The sequence below is a fragment of the Cupressus sempervirens genome, chromosome 2, assembly GCF_028749045.1.
Source record: "Cupressus sempervirens isolate cs-2001-9-10 chromosome 2, ASM2874904v1, whole genome shotgun sequence".
NCBI lineage: Eukaryota > Viridiplantae > Streptophyta > Pinopsida > Cupressales > Cupressaceae > Cupressus > Cupressus sempervirens.
In genome coordinates this window covers 765,921,874-765,930,587 of record NC_143119.1, presented here as the reverse complement: position 1 = coordinate 765,930,587, position 8,714 = coordinate 765,921,874, and positions in this window count along the sequence as shown.

Below are 8,714 nucleotides of genomic sequence, written 5' to 3'. Positions count from 1 at the left end.
GGACTTAAAAGCTATCCCAAAAAATCTAGTAGGTTGTCATACTACAAGCACCTCTTAATTGTGCATTTGTTTGATGATATGCATATTGGAAAGGATGTAACAGAGACACTATGGAAAATGTTGGATGGAAGGTGTCACAAAGAAAAATGAAGGGCATTGAATTTAATCTAGCACCCATAAAAGAGGAAAAACAAATGGCTTCAAGCAAGGCTATAAAGCAGTGGTTGCCCACCACCAAACAGATTCCAGTGGCCAAAGAGATGTAGAAGATTTTGGTGCATTGGTTCACACAAGGTAAATAGGTCTAATGAATAATAACACAAATTGAGAACTTCATGAGAAATAATCTATTTGCTGTTAATTTCAAATAATGATAACAATGCACATGACATTTCACTACAGCCTTCTACTCCTAACATAGATCCTACTCATGATAACGAAGGCACATATCCTACACATGATGAAGGCCTTGATGTGCATCACAATGATAGAGGTACATATTGAATTTCTATTGAAAATCAATTATGTAATTATTAATAAAATTTAACATCTTAATTTGCAATTGGTGTAACCTTTATGTGATAATTTTTTAGTATGCAGAACATCACAATTATGAAGTCAAGCGTGATGTTAGTGTTGTGTATGTTGATGTTGGGGCTGAACAAAATGTAATAGTAGATGATGTGGCACTATCAGGTAAAGAAAAATCCATGTTATGTTCTTTAGATTAGTGAAATACTTATAACATTTTAAAAAATATTTAGAATTAAACCCATTTATTTCTTATTACAATGGTGCATCAACCTTGTCCTCGAAAAAAGAAGAGGAAGCCTCATGTCATAAGATCATAACCACAAGAGCCACATGAGAATGCCAAAGATAGTCATGATGTGCCTATTAGCCTTTATCTTTGAAAAAATAAAAAAGGAAATTAATGTTAAAAAGCTTGTTTGATGATGAATGTGTTGATGGATTTTTTAGGAATGTTGCTTATTAATGAATTTTATGACATGTTATTGAATATTGTTATGTGATTATATTGATTGACGTGTTCACAAATTATTGATGAATGTTTATACATATTAATGAATTATATGTCATGTTAAGGAATATAATGTGAATATAATGATTGATATCTTCATGAATTTTTGATGAATGTTTATATGTATAAATTAATTATATGTTGTGGTAATGAATGTTATGTGATTATAATGATTCAATGATATACTTATTAAATAAATGAATGAAATATATACTTAGTTGTTAATGAAGAATTTGGAGTGATTATAAGGGGGAGAGGACAAATGAGACTCCTCCTTCACATGGTTGGCCTTGTTAAGTAGATAATATGAAAGGATTCTTGAAACCAAGTGAAGCTCAAACTAAACCTATCACAACTAAACACCAATATATGGTCTCATCGTCAAGTGGCTAGAGAACTTCACCATATTTATTAATGAATGTCATTTCCTCCATGATAATGTAGACATGTCTAATTGAATCCTTTGGTCATCACCAAACTGCACCTAACACACTTTTATCAACTTTATAATGAGGCTCTTTACAACACCCAAAAATTTCCTTCTTTTCCCAACATGGTTTCTTTGTGCTAAATTGCTTGAACTTGTTCCCTTCTTTTCAATGTCTTAGAGGAAGTTCAATAAGGTCTAAATAACTTGGTTTTGATCTATAATGAATAATAAAAATGACCCCAAACTATCTTTCTCTATTGATTTCTAAATTGGTTGGTTAGTTCCTAGTAGCCCTTTCATGCAAGTGTTTTATGGAAAACAAGGGTTTGTTATTTCTTAAAAATGGCCAATCTCACTACTTGAAAATAATATTCTATTGTGAGATTGTACATATGCAAAGGAATTTTAGGGGGAAGATGGCTTGGTGGATATGGCATGTGTTTGATCATATGCTATGATTTTCATTAAGTTTGAGGAGAATAGTCCGAGATAGTTGTGAATGAGGATGTAAGAGCTTTCTATTTGGACTTCTAATGAAGGATTAAAATTTTGATGTCTTATTAAAACTTTCATTCCAATGTTTTCTCAAAAATTCATTCTAATGTTTAATTAAAACCTACTCTTTGTTCCTTAAATTACATTCAATTCTTCTCAAATGCCTTACCAACTCGACACTCAAATAAACCTTCGCTAAATCATTATAACACCTTCTAAATAGGATTAGATGAATTGAACTTATTTGCTTTTTAAAAAAGCTTTATGAACAAACTCCCAATAGAAGCTTCACCATTTCCATCACACAAACCCTAAGGGATATTTGGATCTCTAATTCACCATGCCCTCCATGAATGTAATTAGAATGCCCAATCCCACAAATATTTAAATTCACTTCACTTCCACTCATGAAGCACCCAATGGAATTGGATCTTTCAAATGAATTGTCAACTCCTATCGCATTCACTGATCATATTAACAATAAGGCCTACAAGGTAGTTCATAACAATGTTCTCTACCAAATGCGTAACCCTTGAATCAACTTGACAACTCTCAATATGGATTTTGATTTTCTCCTAGCACCCTTTCAAACATGACAATTCACACTTCAAACTGAATAAATAACCTCAATGCACTTCAAGGTCAATCATAGTGTTTTGTTCCCAACCATACAGATCTGACCTTTAATGAATCAATATATTAATATGATTGTCACTATCATGGTCAAGATAGTATGATAATATATTTTCTAAGCAAGGAATCAAAACAACTTAAAATCCATTTCCATCCAATGTGAGGGTTCATCTCATTAAACTACATGGAATAATAAAAGACTCAACCATAATGGTGACTTATAAAACTCTGCAATAACATTCATAGTTCACAAAATAGTTGGACAAATTAGGGGAAATGACATCCTCAAAATACTTGAGATCCTTGTCATGCTACTTAAATTTATCCTTTATATTTTCCACAACCCTATTTGAATCTTTCAACTTTTTGAGACTTCCATGATGTTTTCTCTCAACTACTTTCATATTACATGCCATTTTTCCACTTTTCTTTTGGTATCAACTATTGCTTATCATTTAATATTTTCTCTTGTAAATTATTTTTCCTAATGATCATCTGTGAGATTAAATTCTTTGACATATTATTTTGTTTCATTTATTTTGGTTTGACCATATTATACTCCTAATTTTTTTTTACAAAATTCTTTATTTCTTCATTGCTAATCAGACACTCTTGAATATTAACATCGCTTTTTAAATCCTCTTTTTATTTTGCTTCATCCATGCACTGTTTCTTGTATCTAGTCTTTCCTATTTGACTAAATTAGGCCAACTACTTTCTTCCATATGTTGGATTTTGTTTAAGTATCTCAATAGTTGGGGCATTATTGAAGCTTCTAATGGGAAGGTACTTGTTTTTTCCCAATAAGATCTCTTAAATAACTATTTTTTTAATTTTGAGGTTGGTGATGATGAGATGCTTAACTGAGAAACCCTTATTCCATATCTATGACCCAAAATTGAGCCTTGCAAGCCTAAACCGGGGTGCTCCTGCACCATTCTCCCCCACAAGAAAACAATTGTCATGGGACAACAAGGGTAAATAGTTGAGGATTGATTTATCTCTTCCTGAAGTCACTTTTAGGGCCCTTTATACATTGTTAAATCTTCCACATTGAATGTAACCAACATCTATGATGACTTTAATACCTTGTTGAGAATCTTGCAATTAATACTGATAATTTGTTTGTATTCTATTTCTATTTCATAGCTATTTAAAGTAATTGAAGCAACACTTAAACTCTTCATTACATCTGCATTAGACACTTTGTTTTCTATCTGTGTTATTCCTATTAGTGACCACATTCGTAAGAAATTGGCAATTAATATATATCCTTTACTATTTATGTTTCAAAGAAAAATAAAAATATTATGCTTGAGTGGACGAAATTAATGGAGATAGTATTAGATGTTAACTGTGTCAATCTCTTGGTTTTAGGCAATGTAGAAGGAGGTCCTAGTTCAATATGCAATCTCAATTGATATGCATAGTACATCAGGTGGAGCTGAAAAACACAACATGTTTATATTTTTGATATAGGTCATTAAAGTAAACATGGTGCATTTTTTCAACTCCACCTATTGTCCATGCATATGGAATGTTGTTACATGTGCATTCTCAATTTAGAGTGGTTAAATCTTATTTTGGATGGGAGGGAGAGAAACAAAATACATATGGATGCTTAAGTGGATACTAGCAATGGTTCTTCATTATTTGCATTATAGTTCTATCATTGAGTTTCGTATTTTGACTATTGCTACATTCTACATTTTGATGTTATTAAAAGTAATCTTTTGTTTCCCTTGTTGAAATGTTTCATGCATTCACTAAAATTGATCTCTACTAATTGCAACCATATTGGTAACATGTTGATCTTAGTCGTTTTAAAGTTGTTGTTATAATATGATGGATCCTAATATGCATATAGAACACTCACCAATGTAACAAAACTAGAACCTATCTTGAAACTTTTCAACATCTTTTGTAACGCTAATTGATCATGATTTTGTTGTATTTGGTTGTAGGGTACTGAGCAACAGAACTGAATGAGAAATTGAGGTTGTAGGGTAAACAAAGCATCTCTCCATCATTTGAGGGTAATTTTAGGTAAGGACTGAATCTATTTATGGTTTGAATCTAGAAGGAAAGTATCAATGATATTTTTTTTAAGATTGTTGCATAATGTTGTTTTGTTACATGTTTGGTGCTGAATGAGGGATGTCAATTGATGATCTTCTCCTTCTTATTCCAATTGGATAGAATGTTGTTAAGGCTACTCTAATTGTAGTAATTTGTAAAGGATAATATTGTTATATAAAAATATCTGGCTGATCCTCCTTAAAAAGAGTTTGAATCCCATCTTATATCTTCCAAGGACGCAAAGAGATGCACCCCTTCAAACTAGAGTGTTTTTTAGTGGTGAATATTCATAATTTTGTGAATTTTAGAAATTTTTTGCTAGTAATTTGGATAATAATTTAAGATTTTTTGCAACCTAAATCGCCACATTTTTAATAAATTTAGTTCTAAAATATTTAAAATTGCTTAATAATTTATTTTATTAAAAAATTTGAACTCAAAGATTCGCCACAATATTTGATACGTGATTAGATTTGATTCACCTAAATATTATATATTATCAAAGAAATTAAAATTAATTCACCAATAATTATCATAATTATTAGTTACTTTAGGGATACATTACCAACATTTAGTTTCTACTGTTGATTTAAAATATAATGTAATTATCCTCATAATTTTCATGAGATAAAACATATTCAATTTTGATTTGTAATATTCCATGAAGATTATCAAACTTCCTATTATTATTGAGATTCACCAATATTTTATACTCAAAAATTATGATTACAAAATAATCGCCAATGTAAATAATATTTAAAATAAAAATAATTGAGAGATTTGTCGATAAAAATAATTTGGTTTTTCAAAATAATGAAAGATTTGCCAATAATTTATATCTTTTTCTGGAGGGGGGTTTCTTAAAGTTTACCCTACTCCAAGCATATATTAGTTGGTAATAAGTGGGCATTACACACAATGCTTACATAAGGATAAGTTCTCAACTATTTGTAAGATACAACTTCTCACATCATCTACCCTACCAATGTCATTGTTCAAAATTCAACTCCTTAAACATCATGAACTCAAACTTTGATAGTCCATCAACAGTTGATCACCAAACCAATAGGATTCTTATGAATTTATTTTATAAAAAAACTAGGGTTGTCATCAAAGTTTTGATGACCATTAGTCGATCTATCAATGGCCGTTGATGTTCATGACATGGAAACATTGTTAGAATCTCATAGGATTCTGATAATGTTTCATTAATGTTTCAACGAGGCCTATCATCGATGACATGGAACACTCGTCGATACCAATCTCCTAATTGTTGAAGTTTTGGCTTTTCCTAGCAATGGTCTGATGTTACCTCGTGACAGATATTTGGATCATTTTCAATAGGTTTATCCATTGATACATAGACTTCCATAGATTTCAACAAAATTATAGTGACACAAATTTTTGACCATTTTCTATCGAAATACCAACCAACCATCATCAAAAAATAGGTACAAATTTACTAGTGCCTTTTGTGGACCTCTTATGACTCTATAAAAGTATGAATGCTTACCTTATTTGGATGATAGTATAATGAAACAGGAAAGTATACTAAAACAACCTTAAATAGGTACTTGCATCATGATTTAATATGGAAAGTACCAATTTGATAGGAGAATTTAATCATTAATGAGTGTATTTTCCATCACACATAACAAATCTTTCTGCCACCTTTCTTTACAATGTATCACTTCAACCTTTTTAGAAAGATTTTCGTACATCTACATATCCCTACTTGTCATCTCTCATGAGTAATTTGGGCTAGCAAAATGAACTCTTGAACCATTTCAAGGTTCAAGATTTCAAGTTCAAAGCCGATAACTATATAAATTCTTGTGTATGAAACCATCATTGACATTGAGAAGCAAAATGTGAAAAAATGAACTATGAACCTAAACAAACGATTACTTCAAAGTTTAATTTCAAGGATGCCTAGAATTTGACAAATAACATTGACCTCCCCAAACTTAGACAAACATATGGATAAGAAAAATGAACTTTGAACTTTGAACTTTGAACTCAATTATTTCAAAGTTCAAGTTCAAGTTCAAGGAAATAAAAATATTTGCACATGTCGACCAAATAGGAAAAAAATTGATGAACAATGAACATTGAACTCAATTGAGTTCAAGGTTCAAGTTCAAAAACTCAGACTAGAGGAAAATTTATTGAAAACTTTGAGCAATATGCATGAGGCTTTTACTTGGGTAACAATTGGCTCTGACTAGGGATTCAGACTATTGGGGACTAAAAATGAATTCAACATCTCTGGTTTCACAAAATACTACTAAACAAAATAGGAAAGGAAAAGGGGAACAAAAAGCCAAAACAAGAAGTAGAAAATCGAAAACACTAGAAAACATATATACAAGAAGAAAATAGAGAAAAAAAAAACTTAAAAAAGATAAAGCTTAAGGTCCTGTCCATTATAGGACAAGGGAATCTCTGTTCCATCCAAATACTGAAGTATGAAAGACTTGGGGGCGAGAACTCTACTAATTTCGAAGGGGCCTTTCCAAAGTGATTCATACTTACCATGAGCACCCTTTGGCTCTCTTCATTTATCCTAAAGCAATACTTGATCACCTTCCATAAGTATCCTTGGCTTGGCACAGTGATAAAAAATATTCTTGACTCGCATTTGATGTTCAGTAATATGATCAACCACCTTTTCCCCTTCTTCTTTTTCTTTCATTAGGTAATATATTATTTTATTGAGAGCATCCTTAAAGATATCATCTTCTAAAGCCTTTTGGATCTTAGTAGCTAGTAATTCAAGTGAAAGCGGTATCTGAGCCTCTACACTATAAACCAATCCAAAAGGTGTCAAGCCAATAGTTCTCTTTGGTGTTGTGCGATTTTCCCATAAGGCTTCATATAATCTTTTATGCCAGTCCTTAGCATTATCACTGACCAAATTTCTCATGATAGAAATAAGATTCTTATTGCAGGATTCTTCTTGACCATTTCCTTGCAGGAAATAGTTTGAAGCATGTGAGACCCTTATTCCATTTTCATAGCAGAAAAGTTATAGTTCTTGTGAGGAGAGATTTTGAGCATTGTTAGTTACCAACATTTTTGGAATTCAAAATCTGACTAAGATTTTTTCTTTTAGGAACTAGAAAACTACTTCAGACATAGTTTTCTTCACTACTATACCTTCCACCCATTTAGTGAAATAATCTGTGGCAATTAGGATATGGGTATGACTTGCGCTAGAGGTAGGGTTAAGCAAACCAATAAAGTCTAATCCCCACTACCTAAAAGTCTCTTCTATCACCACAAGTCTTAGAGGAAGTGTTGCCAAATTAGGTTTATCTACAAATAGTTTGCATTTTTCATATCGTCCTACCTATTTGTATGAATTACCAAACATACCTAGCCAATAGTACCCATTTTGAAGAATTTTAAAAGAAGTGACCATTGATGAATAATGTCCCCTTCATGCTTCATTATGAAATACCTAGAGTATCTTTTCTTGTTGGTCTTTACTAACACAACGTAAGAACATACCATCTAGGCCCTTTTTGTAAAGCACATCATCTACTATCACAATTTTTTTTGATTTTAGCTTTAAAGATATCTTAGATTTTTCATTTATATGCTCAGGGAACTCACCATAAGTCCAATAATAAGAAATATCAAAGAATTATTCATCTTTTAGACCTGCCAGAAGCAGAAAAGTTTCACTATCGATAACTTGTTGTTGATCTTCAGCAATGAGCTTACATAAACCCTGACCCCTCACTAGCTTGGTGGGTTTAATTTCTAGATAAAATTATTGAATTTTAGAGACCCAGGTTTCCCTATTATTGACTTCTACCTCTTGTTGTGTAAGGATACTTTTTACCACAACATTTGGTACTAGAGCTATGTTATGAGAGTGCAAAATATAATAACAAAATTGTTCCACTGCCTTTACCATAGAAAATGCTTATTTTTCCATGAGTGAGTACCTCAATTTGTGATTCTTAAGAGGTATACTCATGAAGAAAATGAGAACCTCTTCACCTTCTTCATTTTTCTATAGAAAAA